Source organism: Anomaloglossus baeobatrachus, chromosome 4 (genome assembly GCF_048569485.1).
Source record: "Anomaloglossus baeobatrachus isolate aAnoBae1 chromosome 4, aAnoBae1.hap1, whole genome shotgun sequence".
Classification (NCBI taxonomy): Eukaryota; Metazoa; Chordata; class Amphibia; order Anura; family Aromobatidae; genus Anomaloglossus; species Anomaloglossus baeobatrachus.
In genome coordinates this window covers 78,199,385-78,219,841 of record NC_134356.1, presented here as the reverse complement: position 1 = coordinate 78,219,841, position 20,457 = coordinate 78,199,385, and the positions used below count along the sequence as shown (strand labels likewise).

The 20,457-nt window shown below is 54.2% G+C and overlaps 1 protein-coding gene and 1 pseudogene across 1 annotated transcript in view; both read left to right on the top strand.

Moving 5' to 3' along the window:
- The window catches only part of IK (IK cytokine), a 142,617-nt gene that overhangs the window by 56,144 nt on the left and 66,016 nt on the right, over positions 1-20,457 (top strand). The window lies entirely within an intron of this gene.
- Positions 20,152-20,265, top strand: LOC142304861 (U6 spliceosomal RNA; annotated as a pseudogene).

Genomic DNA, 20,457 nt, shown 5'->3' with positions numbered 1-20,457 from the left:
AGGGAGTTTGCCACATAGTCCCACCTTACAAGCGTCCGCTGGAACCCTGGGATCTTAACAGGGTGCTAACGGCTCTTCAGAAATCGCCTTTCGAGCCGCTGCGGGATGTCTCTCTATCACGTCTTTCGCAGAAGGTGGCCTTTCTAGTGGCAGTCACATCTCTCCGGAGAGTGTCTGAGCTTTCAGCGCTGTCATGCAAAGCCCCCTTCCTGGTGTTTCACCAGGATAAGGTGGTTCTGCGTCCGGTCCCGGAATTTCTCCCTAAGGTGGTATCCCCTTTTCATCTCAATCAGGATATCTCCTTGCCTTCATTTTGCCCTAATCCAATTCACCAATGTGAAAAGGATTTGCACTCTTTGGATCTGGTGAGAGCACTCCGGCTCTACGTGTCTCGCACGGCGCCCCTGCGTCGTTCAGATGCGCTCTTTGTCCTTGTCGCTGGCCAGCGTAAGGGTTCGCAGGCTTCCAAGTCAACCTTGGCTCGGTGGATCAAGGAACCGATTCTCGAAGCCTACCGTTCTTCTGGGCTTCCGCTTCCTTCGGGGCTGAAAGCCCATTCTACCAGAGCCATGGGTGCGTCCTGGGCATTGCGGCATCGGGCTACGGCTCAGCAGGTGTGTCAGGCAGCTACGTGGTCGAGTCTGCACACTTTCACGAAACACTTTCACGAAACACTATCAAGTGCATACCTATGCTTCGGCAGACGCCAGTCTAGGTAGGCGAGTCCTTCAGGCGGCGGTTGCCCACCTGTAAGAGGGGGCCGTTTTTTTTCGGCTCTTGTTTATTGAGGTATTCTTTTACCCACCCAGGGACTGCTCTTGGACGTCCCAATTGTCTGGGTCTCCCAATGGAGCGACAAAGAAGAAGGGAATTTTGTTTACTTACCGTAAATTCCTTTTCTTCTAGCTCCTATTGGGAGACCCAGCACCCGCCCCTGTTCCCTTCGGGCTGGTTGTTCTTTTGTGTACACATGTTGTTCATGTTGAATTGTTCTTTTGGTTCATGGTTTTCAGTTCTCCTAACATCCTTCGGATTGCATTTACCCTAGACCAATTTATAAGTTTTCTCCTTCCTGCTTTTGCACCAAAACTGAAGAGCCCGTGATCCACGGGAGGGTGTATAGGCAGAGGGGAGGGGTTACACTTTTTAAAGTGTAATACTTTGTGTGGCCTCCGGAGGCAGAAGCTATACACCCAATTGTCTGGGTCTCCCAATAGGAGCTAGAAGAAAAGGAATTTACGGTAAGTAAACAAAATTCCCTTCTTTGTCTAATTATAATACTTTTCTCTGACGTCTCATTGGGGGACACAGGACCATAGGTGTTATGCTGCTTATCCATAGGAGGACACTAAGTAGATGCAAAGATGTTAGCTCCTCCCCTGCAGTATACACCCCCTGGCTCAGCCAGGCTACTTCAGTTTTAGCTTAGTGTCTATAGGAGGCACATCTCTGCAGACTACTGAAGCAAGAATTTTTTGTTTTTAGAGGGCAACGGTTCCTTCGGGGACCGATTTCCCAAAACCATCAACAGGCGGGAACGCGGAGTATCGCCTCCCGGTACCCCCTCCAGCGACGCTGGATCCGGGGCTGTTACTCACTGGACGACAGGTCTCATGGCACTGATTTTCCAGAGCCCAGAGCAGATGAAAACTTCCTCAGCCCCTCTTGCAGGCTCTCAGTTGAAAAAGTTCTGCACCAAGTGTGAGCAGACTGCCATCTCCACAGGAGCTGAGGTGAGAATTCCGATTTTTCCAGAGCAGATGAAAACTTCCTCACTCCCTCTGGCAGGCTCTGAGTTGATACACGTTCTGTGACGGGGCACAGCAGGCAGCAGACTGCCATCTCCACAGGAGCTGAGGTGAGATCATTCCGAGTTTTCCAGAGCAGAGCAGATGAAAACTTCCTCACTCCCTCTGGCAGGGTCTGAGTTGATACAAATTCTGCCAGCAGGCGTCAGAATCTGCACACTGGCTCCCTGACAGGAAATTGGAGCAAAGGTCACACTGACTGGATGCACATGGGCTGTGATTGCAGACACCTGCATAGCATTCCACCTGTGGCAGGGGGAGGGGAGAGCTCCCAGGACTCAGTGCAGCCGCAGCTGTGGTACACTTATAGAAGTTTTTCTGTCCATCATTGTTGTGCAGGGCTGGAGGAGGAAAGGGGAGTCCCTTCCCACCATATTTTTTTTTTTTTCTTCTTTGTTTATTATATTTCTTTATCGTTCCTATGGGAGACCCAAACCATGGGGTGTATGCTACTGCCCCCGGAGGACACACAAAGTTACTACACTCAAAAACGTGTAGCTCCTCCCTCCTAGCATATACACCCCCTGCTAGCCAGATCTAGCCAGTTTCTTGCTTTGTGTCAGGAGGATCACACACACACATGCATTCTCTTTTGATTTTTCATTTTTTCTAAAGATTTGGAAGAAAAGCGGGTCCACTGGACTCCCGGCATGTCCCTTCTCACCCCCCTGGCGGCGGTGCTGTTAAGGTTGACTTCAGGGCAGGAGCCCTTCATGCCGCGCTCCTTCACCATCCCTTAGGGGCTCTGGCTTGAAGTTGGAGCCAACACGGTTCTCACTGCCTTGCAGGAGACCGGCCTCCATCCGCAGCCCTTGTGCAGGACCCTGCTGGAAGGAGCACTGAACCCCCACCCCACCAGGGACTGGGCCCTGCGTCTCAAAGCTAAGTATAGAGACGTTATTCAGAGGGTCCTTCTGCAATGTGGGGCACTTTTATTGGGGGGGACAGTGATTGCTTGATATTGCTGCTTTTTTACTGTGTTCCGGCCGGTTCCACGGTTTTTACTGGGAACCGCTCCGATGATGCCTGATTCTCGGCCGCATGCATAACTCTAGGCCCCGGCTTCAGCCGCGGCCTAGTTTTGTTTCGTTCCCCTGCATGTCAGTCATGCAGGGGGACACTGCAGAGCCGCCCGCCGGCCGCTCTGCACAGGGGAGGACACTCCTTTTTGAGGAGATGATTCCCTCCCCTGTACATCTCCTTCGCCCTCCGATTCCCGCTCCTGGGTTAACCCCCGCCCCCCCCCTCACTCTGGCGCCATTTTCTCAGCGTCTTAGTACTCTGGTCGGCGCTGGCTGCTCTGCAGTGCAGAGGGAGTGAATACTGGCTGGGGGTCCAGGCTTGGAATTCGGATGGCACTCATAATAGCGGCCTGATAAGTCACAACCTCTGGTTGTGCACTTTTATTCACTCTCAGGGCATTCTGAAGGAGTTAATTCTTTATCATAGAACCTCCTCCTCAGCAGCATGTCTCACTCTAGCAGCAAAGCTCCAAGGCTGTACACTACATGTTCTGCATGTAACCTCATATTGCCTGAACCGACACACTGTAACGGTTCTTATGTGGTGGATAGTGGTCAAGATGCCTCAGCCGGGAGTCTCCCCAGGCTGAACCCCTGTCTTGGGTATTCTAGCCATTCTAGACAGAGCCCCCACCTCTGCAGCATGTCTCACAGAGCGAGGCTGCAGGCTGTTTTTTATTATCCACTGCAGGTAGTCTCGTACGGCTATACCGAGCTCATAACCACTGTGGCCCCTCAGCTTGGGAGCTCATTAATGGTCCCTCCAGCTGCTCCGGTTTCGGTGGCTGACCCCCGTGGGAATCCTATTTCCAGGGGTCGGCTGTCCCGGCATCTGCTGAGCATGCAGCCCCCTTCTCAGGGCGTTTTCTGCTTCGCTCAGCAAAGCTCACAAGGGACTCTCCTTCTGGGCTCAGACCCCGTCCTCCTGACAGGGAGACGCAGGGTCCCCTGTCCTCCCCGTCCCGCAGCTCCGATTACGAGCTGACTCGCTGGACAAGGATGTCTCTACCACGGGCTCGGACGCTACTTGATGTACATTGATCCGTCCGTAGGTGACGCAGATGCGAATGATTGGATTGCGTCCATTATTCTTGTACTGGACCTCCATCCGCCTGATCAGGGCAGTATTCCCCGCTGGCAGAAAGGCTCTGTTCTGTTCTTTAACCACTCCAGTTTTCAGCCCGCTGCGTCCAAGCCCACAGCCTATCCTGCAGACCCCACAGCGGAGTTCTGCTGCCTGTCTCCCCCCTCCCATCAGAGGTGGTCAAGGAGTGTACTCATTCGCCAAGGGTAGCCACTCCGGTGTCTAGACTTTCAGCCCGGATAGTTGTATCAGTGGCTGACGGCACCTCTATATGGATCCTACGGTACATTAATTTTGTACTGGACCTCAATCCGCCGGTGTTACCTTTATCTAGGTGAACACAACGTGTGTTCCTTAACCACTCCAGTTTTCAGGCCCCTGTGACTAGCCCAGGGTCCGCTCTGACAGTCGCTTCCCATGAAGCGTGATTCTGAGGACTGGATTTCCCCTGTCCACCAATGGTGGTCAAGAAGTGGGCTCATTCACCTCAGGTGGCTCAGCCCGGGCCGTTGTGTCAGTGGCTGATGGCTCCTCACTTAAGGTTCTGCGGTCCGCCCGGTTGTCCTTTGGGCCAAGTCGGTATGGGGACGGCAGGAGCTTCGTTCTCCTCAGCTTACAGCAGTGCGGTTTTTTTGTACCTTCTCTGCTTCTCTGGAGGAGATGCATTCTCTCACAGGGACTCTATGCCCAAAACGGTTGCCTGAACTTCCAGACTTCAGTCTTTTCATCCTATACCAGGTCTGCCATGCTGGACGCCGCACGGCGGTGATCTGGGCTACCTTCCTCGCTATCCGCAGGCTCCTGTGGCTTCGGAATTGGAAGGCAGATGCCTCTATGGGGGTTCCCTGCTGGGCTCCCCCTTGGTGGGACCAGTTTCCTCGGAACCAACTGGGTGAAATTAAGGAAGCTCTTGGCGGGGAGTGTTCTTCCTTGCCACAAACCTAAACCAGGGAACCTGTCCAGGACAGGAATCAGTTGAGGTTTCGGTGGTTTCTGTTCCTCCATCTGATCGTCCTCTAGCTCAGCCTAGGTTCATAGAACCAAATGGCTCGAAGCTGCGTCTTCGGAAGGCCGCAGGAGATGCTGTCACTGAGTCAGCTTCCTCCGAGCTATTTAGCCACGCCAACAACCTCCTTGGTCGGTGGCAGGCTCTCTCCACTTGGCGACGTAGGGTTCTAACACGTCTCCGTTCAGTGGGGGCGAGATTATATCTCCCTTGGCTACAGGATGGACTTCTGTCCACCCGCCAAACAGATTTTCTCTGTCAACTCCTCCCGGCTCCAAGGCCGCCGCCTTCTAACAGGCCGTGGCATTTCTGGCAGGCCAATGGAGTAATTGTACCGGTTCCCGACTGGGAACGGTTCTGAGATTTTTGCTTAAATCTATTCCTAGTCCCCGAAGAGGGCGGTGCCTTCCGACCTGGATCTTTAGCTTTTCAAGCATAGCCAGGTGTGGCGTTTTCACATTGAGTCTTGGTTTTGTTCCGTGTGTTTTTTTCACCGGATCAATCAAGACCCCAAGGAGATTCCCTAGCAGCCATCGGCATCAGAGATGCCTATCGGCAGGAGTCAATCGCAGTTTCACACCAGCGTTGACTACGTTTTGACAATCGGAGTGGTCCAATTCGTGGCTCTTCCCTTGGGGTTAGCCAAGGCCCCTCGAGTATTCTCATTGGGGCAGCTGTGATTAGGGTCCTGCCCCCCTAGGGTTTGTCAGTGATCTTTTGCCCTGGACGGCCTTCTTGTCGGGGCTTCATCCAGTGCTGACTCTTAGCAGAGTGCTTCGCTCACTCTCGCCACTCTGACCTATTCGGGTGGCTTGTCTTTCTGTCCAAGTCCACTCTGACTTCGAACCAGAGGTTCTCTGGGCGTCAATGGAAGCGGTTCCTTGCCCAGTTTTTCCTGCGTCCTCTGAGACTGGATGTTTTCCGCTGTACAAGCGAACTCACTCCTCCCACGGGGTGGTGGCTTCGCCACTGACCAGGGGCTCGTTTCAGTGGTGGCTTCGGCCACTCTGTCTCAGGGGCGCTCCTTTTCTGGCCCGTCCCGGGTGATCCTCACCAGGATGCTAGCCTATCCGCCTTGGGAGCAGTATATCTCCACCGTGGAGCGCAGGGCGCTTGGACTCTGTCCGAATCAGCCCTCTGGATCAATGTGCTGGAAATCAGAGCTGTATTTCTTGCTCTCTAAGCCTTCACCATCTGTGGGCGGCTAGGCACATTCGAGTCCAGTCGGACAACGTGACAGCGTTTTCCTACATCAGCTTCCAGGGCGGGACACTCAGCCGCCTGGCAATCATGGCGGCTCAACATCCTTCAGTGGACAAGGGACTCCTAGTCCACCGTATCCGCAGTCCACATCCTAGATGTGAAAACTACGAGGCAGGCTATTTCAGCTGTCCTACCGTGGTCCACAATCCTCAGGTTTTGCGGTAGACACACTGGTTCATGTTTGATCCCAGCTTTGTCTCTTTACGAATTTCACCCTCTACCTCTTGTCCAGAGTCCTGCGCAAGATCGGTAAAGGGGGCCGTCGGGTCATTCTTCCAGACTGACCCAAGCAGGCTTGGTTCTCTGTCCTGCTCCTTCTGTCCGTTGGGTTGCCTTGGCATCTTCCGGACTGTTCAGACCTTTTCTCAAGAGGTCCGTTTTTTCCCGTCAGAATTCTGGATTCTCAGATTGACGGCGTAGCTCTTGAGTCCTGGATCTTGGCGACTTCTGATATCCTTCCTGAAGTCATCTCCACTATGACTCGAGCTCCAAAGTGTCCTTTGTCCTTTGACCTTTTTTGGCCTTGCCGACCCTCCTGTCCCTTCCACAGTCCGGTCTACAGCTAGGACTATCCCTCATTAAGGGACAGGTCTCGGCTCTGTCAGTATGTGCCAGCGGCGTATCGTCCGGCTGGCTCCGGTGCGCTCCTTTAAGGGCGCATCTCACATCATTCCGCCTTCCGGCGGCCTATGGAGACCTGGGACCTTAATCCGGTCCTCCCGGTTCCCGGAAACCCCCCTTTGCGCCTTTTGGGGAGGTTTCTTTGTTGTATCTTTCACAGAAAGTAGTCTTTCTAGTGGCTATAATTTCCCGCCAGAGAGTTCTGGCTGCACTCTCTCGGAGTCACCCCCTTTTTTGGTCTTTTGCATCAAGACAAGGTGGTCTTCATCCGACTCCGGACTTTTTTCCCTAAGGCGGTTACTGCTTCCACCTTATCCGGGGCAATTTTCCTGCCTTCCTTTTGTCCGGCTCCTGTTCATCGCTTGAGGAAGCGTTGCATATCCTGGATCTGGTGCGGGCGCTCCGGATCTATGTGTCTCGCACCGCCGTTATTAGGCGGTGCACCTCTCTGGTGCTGACTGTTCGTCAGCGTAGCGGTCTCTCGGCATCTAAGCCGACCCTGATCGTTGGCTTAGGTCGGCCATTTCCGAGACCTACAAGTGTACTCAAGTGCCTTCCCCGCCGGGGATCAGAGCACATTTGGTCAGACCTGTCGGCGCCTTTTTTTTGGGCTTTCAGGCACCAGGTTACGGCTCAGTAGGTCTGTCAGTCTGCAGCTCGAATTAGTCTGCATACTTTTTCGAAGCACTACCCAAGGCATGCTCATGCTTTGGCAGACGTGGGCTTCGGCAGACGCATTTTTCCGGCGTCTGTCGCCCATTTGTGAAGTTAGGTTTGCCTGCTTCTCAGTTGTCTGTTTATTCCCACCCATGGACTGCTTTTGAACGTCCCATGGTTTGGGTCTCCCATAGGAACGATAAAGAAAAAGAGAATTTTGTTACTTACCGTAAATTCTTTTTCTTATAGTTCCGTCATGGGAGACCCAGCACCCTCCCTATTGCCTATTGGCAGGTTTCTTGTTCCGTGTGTCTTCACCGGCTGTTATTGTTGTAGACAGAGGTTCCGGTTCTTCCGGATTTTACTCTCTCTTCTTGTGGGTGGATGTCCTCCTTCAGCTTTTGCACTAAACTGGCTAGATCTGGCTAGCAGGGGGTGTATATGCTAGGAGGGAGGAGCTACACGTTTTTGAGTGTAGTAACTTTGTGTGTCCTCCGGGGGCAGTAGCATACACCCCATGGTTTGGGTCTCCCATGACGGAACTATAAGAAAAAGAATTTACGGTAAGTAACAAAATTCTCTTTTTTCTTTGTCGCTCCATTGGGAGACCCAGACAATTGGGTGTATAGCTTCTGCCTCCGGAGGCCACACAAAGTATTACACTTTAAAAAGTGTAACCCCTCAGTCCCTCACGGGCTCCTCAGTTTTATGCTTTGTGTGGAAGGAGGCACACATCCACTCATGCATTCTCATACTTAGTTATGTCGGTTGGAAGAAAAGAGGGGCCCCCGGCATGTTCCCTTCTCACCCCACTACGTCGGCGGTGTTGTTAAGGTTGAAGTACCCATTGCGGGTACAGAGGCTGGAGCCACATGCCGTCTCCTTCACCATCCCTTATGCGGCTCTGGGAGAAGTGGGATCCTGAGCGGTCATCCATTTACTGGGACCGTGCTCCATCCGCAGCCCCTGTGGGAACCTGCCGGACCGGAGCCTCTTCAACCTCAGGGACCGGGCCCTGCAACTCAAAGTACTCTGTGTCCCCATAGGGGACTGTGCAGGGAGCGCACCTTTCTTCCCGGAAACCGCGGCAGCTGCTGAATTGAGGAGGCCGGTGGACTTCCGCGCCGACCGTGCCTGCTTGTCGGGCGCGGTCTCAAATTTAGTCCCCGGCTTCATCGCGGCCTAGTCGCAAAAATCCCGCCCCCGGGCCTGCCTGTCGGGGGTAAGGGCGGGATTACCGACCTGACGTCGGATGTGAGGGCTGGAGCATCCTGCATGTTTTCCTCCCCCCTCACTGATTACTGTGGGGATCCCAGATTCCCGCACTTTACTGGCGCCGCCCACGGCTCCACTCCTCCCCTGAGAGCTCCGGCAGCCATTTTTTGGCATTCTGCCGGTGGAGGATTCTCCGTGAACAGCTCTGCAGCTCCGGGGGATCCAAGGCAGGGAATCTGGAGGACACACTCCGCTCGTTAGCGGTCGGTAAGCCACACCGGTCACCCGGTGCTGGTCCCCCTAGGGTGCCGGAATAGATACATATATATATTTATATATATATCTGTTCGGTCGGGCTGTGAACCCCTTGCCCATATACCCTCAGTGATCTCTCTCCTAGGAGACAACAGCATGTCGTCCACAAGGAGCAAAGCTGCTAAGGCACAGGGTTTTTTTGCGGCCTGTACCTCTTGTGGGGCTATGTTACCTGCGGGTTCCACCTACCCTCACTGTGAGCACTGCTCGACCCCTGTTTCGCTTGCTCAGCCGGAGCCTCGGACACTGGTGGGCCCCTCGGCTCATGTAGACCCCCTGCTCCCCCTGACCAGGCTGCAGGGACAGAGTTCGCCTGTTTTGCTGAGAAACTCTCTAACTCACTTTCTCAATCCATTGCACAGTCTATGGACAAATGGTCTTCTAAGCTGCTAGAGGCTTTGCAGTCCAGACCGGACCTTTCACAGGCCCCGGCCCCTGTTAGCTCGTCGCCTCCAGGCCCCTCTCGGTCTGCGCCGCAGCGCGCTCCCAGGTTGGCCCCTCAGTCTCAGGCGGAGGACTCCTCCCCGGACCGCAGTCCTAGACCGGCTAAGCGGGCTCGCTGGGACTCTTCCCCGACTTCCTCTCGCTGCTCGGTATCCCAGCTTGAGGACTCTCTGGAGGACGAGGCGGACATCGCAGCTCAGGGCTCTGACCCTGACGTCGCCCTTAACCTTGATACACCTGAGGGGGACGCCTTAGTAAATGATCTTATCTCGTCCATCAACCAGGTGTTGGATCTCTCTACCCCGCCCCCTCCTGTAGAGGAGTCGGCGTCTCAGCAGGAGAAACACCAGTTTCCGTTCCCCAAACGTACACGCAATAAGTTTTTTGATCACTCTAACTTCAGGGATGCTGTCCAGAAGCCCAGAGCGGTCCCGGACAAGCGCTTTGCTAAACGCCTCACTGACACGCGTTACCCTTTCCCATCTGAAGTCGTTAAGGGTTGGGCTCACTGTCCCAAGGTGGATCCTCCAGTCTCCAGATTGGCGGCTAGATCCGTGGTGTCGGTTGCAGATGGCTCATCCCTAAAGGATGCCACTGACAACAGACAGACAGAGCTCCTGGTGAAGTCCATCTATGAGGCCACGGGCACGTCTTTTGCCCCGGCCTTTGCAGCCGTGTGGGCACTCCAAGCTATCTCGGCTTGTCTGACTGAGATTAATGCTGTCACACGTAATTCTGCTCCGCAAGTTGCGTCTTTGACCTCTCGGGCGTCAGCCTTTTCGTCCTACGCCATGAACGCCGTCCTGGACTCGGCTAGCCGTACGGCTTTAGCATCCGCTAACTCTGTGGCAGTCCGCAGGGCCATGTGGCTGCGCGAATGGAAGGCAGACTCGGTTTCCAAGAGGTTCTTAACCGATTTGCCGTTTTCTGGCGACCGTTTGTTTGGCGAACGATTGGATGAAATTATTAAGGAATCCAAAGGAAAGGATTCCTCCTTACCCCAGGCCAAACCTAAGAGACCTCAACAGAGAAAAATTCAACCGAGATTTCGGTCCTTTCGTCCCTCCGCCAAGTCCCAATCCTCTTCGTCCAACAGGCCGGAGAAAGGCCAGAGGAACTCCTATGCGTGGCGATCCAAGTCTCGCCCACAAAAGGCCGCAGGAGGCACTGCCTCCAAGACGGCTTCCTCATGACTCTCGGCCTCCCCTGGCAGCATCCTCGGTCGGTGGCAGGCTCTCCCGCTTTGGCGACGCCTGGTGGCCACATGTTCAAGACCGATGGGTGAGAGACATTCTGTCTCATGGTTACAGGATAGAGTTCAGCTCTCGTCCTGCGGCTCGTTTCTTCCGAACCTCTCCGCCCCCCGCTCAGGCCGACGCACTTTTTCAGGCAGTGGCCGCTCTAAAGATGGAAGGAGTTGTGATCCCCGTTCCCCTTCAGGAACGTGGTCGCGGATTTTACTCCAACTTGTTCGTGGTGCCAAAAAAGGACGGGTCATTCCGTCCCGTTCTGGACCTCAAGCTACTCAACAGACATGTGAGAACCAGACGGTTCCAGATGGAATCCCTCCGCTCGGTCATCGGCTCGATGTCACAAGGAGACTTCCTAGCATCGATCGACATCAAGGATGCTTATCTCCATGTACCGATCGCACCCGAGCATCAACGTTTCCTCCGTTTCGCCATCGGGGACGAACACCTCCAGTTCGTGGCATTGCCTTTCGGCTTGGCGACAGCCCCACGGGTTTTCACCAAAGTCATGACATCCGTTGTGGCGGTCTTGCATTCTCAGGGCCACTCGGTGACTCCCTACTTGGACGATCTCCTAGTCAGGGCCCCGTCTCGGGTGGCGTGTCAACAAAGCCTATCTGTCGCTCTGGCGACTCTCCAGCGGTTCGGGTGGATCATAAACTTCCCGAAATCCAAGTTGACACCGACCCAATCACTGACGTACCTTGGGATGGAGTTTCATACCCAGCAAGCGTTAGTCAAGCTTCCGAGCGACAAACAGCTTTCTCTGCAGGCAGGGGTGCAATCCCTTCTTCGGAGTCCGTCACACCCCTTAAGGCGCCTCATGCACTTCCTGGGGAAGATGGTGGCAGCTATAGAGGCAGTCCCGTTCGCGCAATTCCATCTTCGGCCACTCCAATGGAACATTCTCCGTAAATGGGACAGGAGTACGGCTTCCCTCGACAGGAAAGTCTCTCTTTCCCTTGCAACCAAGACGTCACTTCAGTGGTGGCTCCTTCCCAATTCTCTGGCGCAGGGAAATTCTTCCTACCCCCAACCTGGGCTGTGGTCACCACGGACGCGAGCCTGTCAGGTTGTGGAGCGGTTTTTCTTCGTCGCTCCATTGGGAGACCCAGACGATTGGGGTGTATAGCACTGCCTCCGGAGGCCACACAAAGCATTACACTAAAAAGTGTAAGGCCCCTCCCCTTCTGGGTATACACCCCCCGTGGGATCACGGGCTGCTCAGTTTTCAAGCTTTGTGCGAAGGAGGTCAGACATCCACGCATAGCTCCACTGTTTTTAGTCAGCAGCAGCTGCTGACTATGTCGGTTGGAAGAAAAGTGGGCCCATATGGGGCCCCCAGCATGCTCCCTTCTCACCCCACTTTTGTCGGGTGTTTGTTAAGGTTGAGGTACCCATTGCGGGTACGGAGGCTGGAGCCCACATGCTGTTTTCCTTCCCCATCCCCCTGAGGGCTCTGAGGGAAGTGGGATCTTACCGGTCTCCAGGCACTGAGACCGGGCTCCATCCACAGACCCAGAGAACCTGCTGGATATGGAGCTGAGTATCGTCAGGGACAGGGCCCTGCTACATTAAGGTACTCTGTGTCCCCGGGCGAGCGCGCACACACACCAACATTGCTGGGAGTGTTTGTGCGCCGGGGGCAACAGCGCGGAGCGCTCGTGCTATTATTCACTGCAGCTTTGCTGAGTGAATTTATGTGTTGGGAACTGCCGCGCCGGCCGCTGCTGAGTGTTTTTTACACTGTGGCGCGGCTGGGACTTGTGGTGCGCCGGGGACTTCCGCGCTGGCCGTGCACAAGTACGGCCGCGCTTATTACTCGAGTCCCCGGCTTTGCGGCCTAGTTTTCGTTTCGTTCCCGCCCCCAGCCCTGCCAGTCAGGGGAGAGGCGGGACGCTGTACAGACAGTCAGCGCCGAGGGCTGGAGTCTGCTTTGCATTCTCCAGCCCCCTCACTGGACACAGTGGGAAGCCAGTTTCCCGCTCTTGTCTGGGGCACGCCCACGGCCCGCCCCTCTTCACAGGACGCCGGCAGCCATTCCTGCACGCAGTCCGAGCTGGGGAACGGAGACAAGCTCTGGGCAACCAGTCACAGGGCTCTGGCGACCACACACCCGCGTTATAGGCGGGCGGTAAGCAGCACCTGAAGTGCTGACCCCACTAAATACCGAAGTGTCCATTTGTATTTTATGCCTGTATGCTATACACTGCACTGTAGGTCGCTATTTTTGGCTATATGCCCTCCTAGATGGCGAGATAACAGCAGCAAAAAAGCAAGGGTGCTAAGGCACAGGCTTTCTAGGCTGCTTGTACTGCATGTGCTGAAGTGTTCATTTGTACTTATGCTTGTATGCTATACATTGCACTGTACGGTCGCTATTCTTGGCTATATACTATCCTAGATGGCTGGACAACAGCAGCAAAAAAGCAAGGGTGCCAAGGCACAGGCTTTCTATGCTGCTTGTATTGCATGTGCTGAAGTGTTCATTTGTACTTATGCTTGTATGCTATACATTGCACTATACGGTCGCTACTCTTGGCTATATTCTCCTGGATGGCTGGACAACAGCAGCAAAAAAGCAAGGGTGCCAAGGCGCAGGCTTTCTATGCTGCTTGTATTGCATGTGCTGAAGTGTTCATTTGTACTTATGCTTGTATGCTATACATTGCACTGTACGGTCGCTATTCTTGGCTATAGTCTCCTAGATGGCTAGAATTCAGCAGCAAAAATGCAACACAGGCGTTCTATGCTGTTTTTACTGCACGTGATACTGTTCCACCGGCAGGTTACACTGACCCCCATTGTGGGCAATGCTACCCTGTAGCACTGGGTCAGCCGGGGTCTCTACTAGAGGTGGCCAAAGGAACCACCTGTGAACCCTGTCCAGGGACAGGGACGGAGTTGCAGTTTCGGCTGATAGATTGTCCTGGGATAGAGACTTTGCAGTCCAGACAGGCCATGGGCAATCTTGATTAATGCTCCCGGGCCACCCTCATTTGGAACATAATCAGTGCTCCGGGGGGGGGTCTCAGGCATTCCAGGGTGAAGGCTCTGACACGGACACAGTCCCAGACAGCCTAAGCTGGCTCGCTGGGTGCGGCACTTGGCTTCATCACTGGAGGGCTCTCTGTATGATGAGGCAGACGTAGCTGATCAGGGTTTTGATCCTGACACCGCTCTCAATCCGGATACACCGGATGGTGACGCCATAGTGAATGATCTTATAGCGTCCATCCATGGAATGTTGGATATTTCTCCCTCAGCTCCCCCAGTGGAGGAGTCAGCTTCACAGCAGGAGAAATCCTTTTTCAGTATCTCATGCGTATATTGAGTACTTTTCTGGCCACGCTGACTTCAGAGAAGCAGTTCAGAAACACCACGCTTACCAGATAAGCGTTTCTCCAAACGTATTAAGGATACACGTTATCCCTTTCCCCCTGACGGGGTCAAGCGCTAGACCCAGGGTCCAAAGGTGGATCCCCCAACCTCCAGGCTTGCGGCTAGATCCATAGTTGCAGTGGAGATGGGACTTCACTTAAAGATGCCATTGACAGACAGATGGACCTCTGGTTGAAATCTGTCTGTGAAGCTATCAGCGGGTCGGTTGCTCCGGCATTCGCAGCCGTATGGGCACTCTAAGCTTTTCAGCTGGTCTTGCGCAGCTGGTCTTGAGCACATGTACATCTGTGCCGCAGGTGGTGTCCTTAACCTCGCAATGTCTGCATTGCGACTTACCCTATTAATGCTGTCCTGGAGGGACAGTCGAGGTTTCGGTCCTTCCCAGGCTCGGGCAGGTCCCAATTGTCCTCGTCCAAAAGGGCTCAAAAGGCTCAGAGGGGCTCAGATTCCGGTCGGGCTCAATCACGCCCAAGGAAGGCAGCCGGAGGAACCGCTACCGAGGCGGTCTCCTCATGACTTTCAACTCTCTCTCTCCGCATCCGCGGTTGGTGGCAGACTCTCACGCTTGGCGACATTTAGCTGCCACAGGTCACAGACCGGTGGGTGAGAGACATTGTGTCTCCAGTGTACAGGATGGAGTTCTGTTCTCGCCCTCCGGCTCGATTCTTCAGAACTTTCCCCCCCCCCCCCCCCCCCCCCCGAGAAGGAGTGGTAATCCCTGTTCCTCTTCAGGAACAAGACACGGTTTTTCCTCCAATCTGATTGGGGTGCCAAAAAAGGATGGCTCTTTCCGTTCCGTTCTGGACCTAAAACTGCTCACCAAGCACGTGAAGGCCAGACGGTTCCGGGTGAAACCCTCCGCTCCGTCATTGCCTCAATATCTCAAGGAGATTTCCTAGCATCAATAGACATCAGGATGCTTATCCCCACGTGCCGATTGCTCCAGAGCACCAGCGTTTGCCACGTTTCGTTATTGAAGACGAGTATCTTCAGTTCGTAGCCCTGCCCTTTGGTCTGGCGACAGCCCTACGGGTTTTCACCAAGTTCAAGGCAGCAGTGGGAGCAGTCCGGCACTCTCAGGGTCACTCTGTGATCCTTACTGGGACGATCCACTTGTCAAGGCACCCTCTCAAGAGGCATGCCAACACAGCCTGAACGTGGCGCTGGAGACTCTCCAGAGTTTCGGGTGGATCATCAACTTTTCAAGGTTAAATCGGGCACCGACCCAATCGCGGACATATCGGGGCAGGGAGTTTCACACTCCCTCAGCGATAGTGAAGCTTCCGCTGGACAAGCAGCGTTCACTACAGACGGGGGTGCAGTCTCTCCTTCAAGGCCAGTCACACCCCTTAGGACGCCTCATGCAGAGGCAGTCACTTTCGCGCAGTTTTCATCTGCGTCCACTTCAATAGGACATGCTTTGCCAATGGGTTGGGGAGTCGACGTCCCTAGACAGGAACGTCTCCCTTCTCAGACGGTCAAGGACTCTCTTCAGAGGAGTCCATCCTTCAGATCAATGTTCTGGAAATCTGGGCAGTGTATCTTGCCCTGCAAGCCGTCCAGCAGTGGCTGGAAGGAAAACAGATCCGAATTCAGTCGGACAATTCCACAGCGGTGGCATACATCACCCACCAAGGCGGAACACGCATCGCCAAGCCTACCAGGCGATCCGGCGGATTCTGATGGGGGTGGAAGACAGAGCATCCACCATATCCGCAGTTCACATCCCGGGCGTAGAAAATTGGGAAGCAGACTTCCTCAGTCGCCAGGGCATTGACGCAGGGGAATGGCCTCTGCACCCAGAAGGGTGTCAGGAAAGCTGTAGCCGCTGGGGGATGCCGGACGTCGACCTAATGGCGTCTCGGCACAACAACAAGGTCCCGATTTTCATGGCGCGGTCTCACGAGCAAAGAGCTCTGGCGGCAGGCGCCTTAGTTCAGGATTGGTCGCAGTTACAGCTACCCTATGTGTTTCCACCTCTGGCACTGTTGCCCAGAGTGCTACGCAAGCTCCGCTCCGATTGCCGCCGCGCCATCCTCGTCGTCCCAGACTGGCCGAGGAGGTCGTGGTTCCCGGATCTGTGGCGTCTCACGGTCGGCCGACCGTGGGCACTACCAGACCGACCAGACTTACTGTCCCAAGGGCCGTTTTTCCATCGGACGTCTGCGGCCCTGAACCTGACTGTGTGGCCATGGAGTCCTGGATCCTAGCGTCTTCAGGATTATCCCAAGGGGTCGTGGCCACCATGAGACAGGCTAGGAAGTCCACTTCTGCTAAGATCTACCACAGAACGTGGAAGATTTCTTTTTTATCCTGGTGCTCTGCACAAGGAGTATCCCCCTGGCCATTCGCGTTCCCTGTCTTTCTTTCCTTCCTGCAATCTGGGTTGGAAAAGGGCTTGTCGCTCGGCTCCCTTAAAGGGCACGTCTCGGCACTATCCGTGTTTTTTCAGAAGCGTCTAGCACGACTTTCTCAGGTGCGCACGTTCCTGCAGGGGGTTTGTCATATCGTCCCTCCGTAAAAGCGGCCGTTAGATCCGGGGGATCTAAACAAGGTCCTTGTTGCTCTCCAGAAGCCGCCCTTCGAGCCTCTGAGGGATGTTTCACTTTCTCGACTCTCACAGAAAGTGGCCTTTCTGGTAGCGGTCACGTCTCTTCGGAGCGTGTCTGAACTAGCAGCGCTGTCATCCAAGGCTCCCTTCCTGGTGTTCCACCAGGACAAGGTAGTGCTCCGCCCCATTCAGGAGTTTCTCACTAAGGTGGTATCCTCTTTTCATCTTAATCAGGATATCTCCTTGCCTTCCTTTTCTCCGCATCCAGTTCATCGGTATGAAAAGGATTTACATTTGTTAGATCTGGTGAGAGCACTCAGAATCTACATTTCCCGCACGGCGCCCCTACGCCGCTCGGATGCACTCTTTGTCCTTGTCGCTGGTAAGCGCAAAGGGTCGCAGGCTTCCAAAGCCACCCTGGCTCGATGGATCAAAGAACCAATTCTTGAAGCCTACCGTGTTGCTGGGCTTCCGGTTCCATCAGGGCTGAAGGCCCACTCAACCAGAGCCGTGGGTGCGTCCTGGGCATTACGACACCAGGCTACGGCTCAACAGGTGTGCCAGGCAGCTACCTGGTCGAGTCTGCACGCTTTCACCAAACATTTTCAGGTGCATACCTATGCTTCGGCGGACGCCAGCCTAGGTAGAAGAGTCCTGCAGGCGGCAGTTGCCTCCCCGTAGGGGAGGGCTGTCTTTGCAGCTCTAACATGAGGTATTTCTTTACCCACCCAGGGACAGCTTTTGGACGTCCCAATCGTCTGGGTCTCCCAATGGAGCGACGAAGAAGAAGGGAATTTTGTTACTTACCGTAAATTCCTTTTCTTCTAGCTCCTATTGGGAGACCCAGCACCCGCCCTGTTGTCCTTCGGGATTTTTGGTTGTTTTCGGGTACACATGTTGTTCATGTTGAATGGTTTTCAGTTCTCCGATGTTACTTCGGAGTGAATTTGTTTAAACCAGTTATTGGCTTTCCTCCTTCTTGCTTTAGCACTAAAACTGAGCAGCCCGTGATCCCACGGGGGTGTATACCCAGAAGGGGAGGGGCCTTACACTTTTTAGTGTAATGCTTTGTGTGGCCTCCGGAGGCAGTGCTATACACCCAATCGTCTGGGTCTCCCAATAGGAGCTAGAAGAAAAGGAATTTACGGTAAGTAACAAAATTCCCTTCTTCTCCACCACAGGGCTCAAGGAACCTCGACTCCGATAGTCATCCCTTCAGATCAATATTCTGGAGATAAGAGCAGTGTATCTAGCCCTATTGGCTTTTCATCGGTGGCTGGAGGGCAGGCAGATCCGTATCCAGTCGGACAACGCCACTGCCGTCGCATACATCAACCACCAAGGCGGCACTCGCAGTCGTCAAGCCTTCCAGGAAGTCCGACGGATTCTGCGGTGGGTGGAGGCCACAGCCTCCACCATCTCCGCAGTTCACATCCCGGGCGTAGAAAACTGGGAAGCAGATTTTCTCAGTCGTCAGGGCATGGATGCGGGGGAATGGTCTCTGCACCCAGAAGTGTTTCGAGAGATCTGTCGCCGCTGGGGAACGCCGGACGTCGATCTCATGGCGTCACGGCACAACAACAAAGTCCCGGCATTCATGGCACGGTCTCAGGATCACAGAGCTCTGGCGGCGGACGCGTTAGTTCAGGATTGGTCGCAGTTTCGACTGCCTTATGTGTTTCCTCCTCTGGCGATGCTGCCCAGAGTGCTACGCAAGATCAGGTCGGACTGCCGTCGCGCCATTCTCGTCGCTCCAGACTGGCTGAGGCGGTCGTGGTACCCGGATCTGTGGCATCTCACGGTGGGTCAACCGTGGGCGCTTCCAGACCGCCCAGACTTGCTGTCACAAGGCCCGTTTTTCCATCTGAATTCTGTGGCCCTCAACCTGACTGTGTGGCCATTGAGTCCTGGCTCCTAGCGTCTTCAGGGTTATCTCAGGATGTCATTGCCACCATGAGACAGGCCAGGAAGCCTACGTCCGCCAAGATCTATTATAGGTCTTGGCAAATCTTCCTATTCTGGTGCGCTAATAACGGTTTTTCTCCATGGCCGTTTGCCTTACCCACTTTTCTTTCATTCCTTCAATCCGGAATGGACAAGGGTTTGTCACTCGGCTCTCTCAAGGGCCAAGTATCGGCGCTCTCCGTGTTTTTTCAAAAGCGTCTAGCCAGGCTTCCGCAGGTCCGCACGTTCCTGCAGGGAGTTTGCCACATAGTCCCACCTTACAAGCGTCCGCTGGAACCCTGGGATCTTAACAGGGTGCTAACGGCTCTTCAGAAGCCACCTTTCGAGCCGCTGCGGGATGTCTCTCTCTCACATCTTTCGCAGAAGGTGGCCTTCCTAGTGGCAGTCACATCACTTCGGAGAGTGTCTGAGCTAGCAGCGCTGTCATGCAAAGCCCCCTTCCTGGTGTTTCACCAGGATAAGGTGGTTCTGCGTCCGGTCCCGGAATTTCTCCCTAAGGTGGTATCCCCTTTTCATCTCAATCAGGATATCTCCTTGCCTTCATTTTGCCCTAATCCAATTCACCAGTGTGAAAAGGATTTGCACTCTTTGGATCTTGTGAGAGCACTCCGGCTCTACGTGTCTCGCACGGCGCCCCTGCGTCGTTCAGATGCGCTCTTTGTCCTTGTTGCTGGCCAGCGTAAGGGCTCGCAGGCTTCCAAGTCAACCTTGGCTCGGTGGATCAAGGAACCGATTCTCGAAGCCTACCGTTCTTCTGGGCTTCCGCTTCCTTCAGGGCTGAAAGCCCATTCTACCAGAGCCGTGGGTGCGTCCTGGGCATTGCGGCACCGGGCTACGGCTCAGCAGGTGTGTCAGGCAGCTACGTGGTCGAGTCTGCACACTTTCACGAAACACTATCAAGTGCATACCTATGCTTCGGCAGACGCCAGTCTAGGTAGGCGAGTCCTTCAGGCGGCGGTTGCCCACCTGTAAGAGGGGGCCGTTTTTCGGCTCTTTTTTATTGAGGTATTCTTTTACCCACCCAGGGACTGCTCTTGGACGTCCCAATTGTCTGGGTCTCCCAATGGAGCGACAAAGAAGGGAATTTTGTTTACTTACCGTAAATTCCTTTTCTTCTAGCTCCTATTGGGAGACCCAGCACCCGCCCCTGTACCCTTCGGGCTGGTTGTTCTTTTGTGTACACATGTTGTTCATGTTGAATTGTTCTTTTGGTTCATGGTTTTCAGTTCTCCTAACATCCTTCGGATTGCATTTACCCTAGACCAATTTATAAGTTTTCTCCTTCCTGCTTTTGCACCAAAACTGAAGAGCCCGTGATCCACGGGAGGGTGTATAGGCAGAGGGGAGGGGTTACACTTTTTAAAGTGTAATACTTTGTGTGGCCTCCGGAGGCAGAAGCTATACACCCAATTGTCTGGGTCTCCCAATAGGAGCTAGAAGAAAAGGAATTTACGGTAAGTAAACAAAATTCCCTTGTTCTCATGCCTTCTTGTCAGAGCTAAGCCGTCCCCTCCAACACTCGATAAGCCACGCCCCCCCTCACACAGGGTGCTAGCTTCGGCAGCACATATACTCAAATGCAGAGCTACACAGAAGATTAGCATGGCCCCTGCACAGCAGGCCAAGGATGACATGGAAATTCGTGAAACATTCAACATCCTCCTTCTCACAGGAACTGTGACACAGGAGGAGGGGGGGGGGAAGGGCTATCAGTGTTCTGGGTGAGTTATAGCCTCACTTGCATATTAGCTATGCAGAGCATTGCTCCCTCATTACAATCAGTTTGTGGCTCATCAGCCAGGGGCTGCAGTCACATGTTTTATGCCCTGCACAACTACAGCAACAACTATAAGA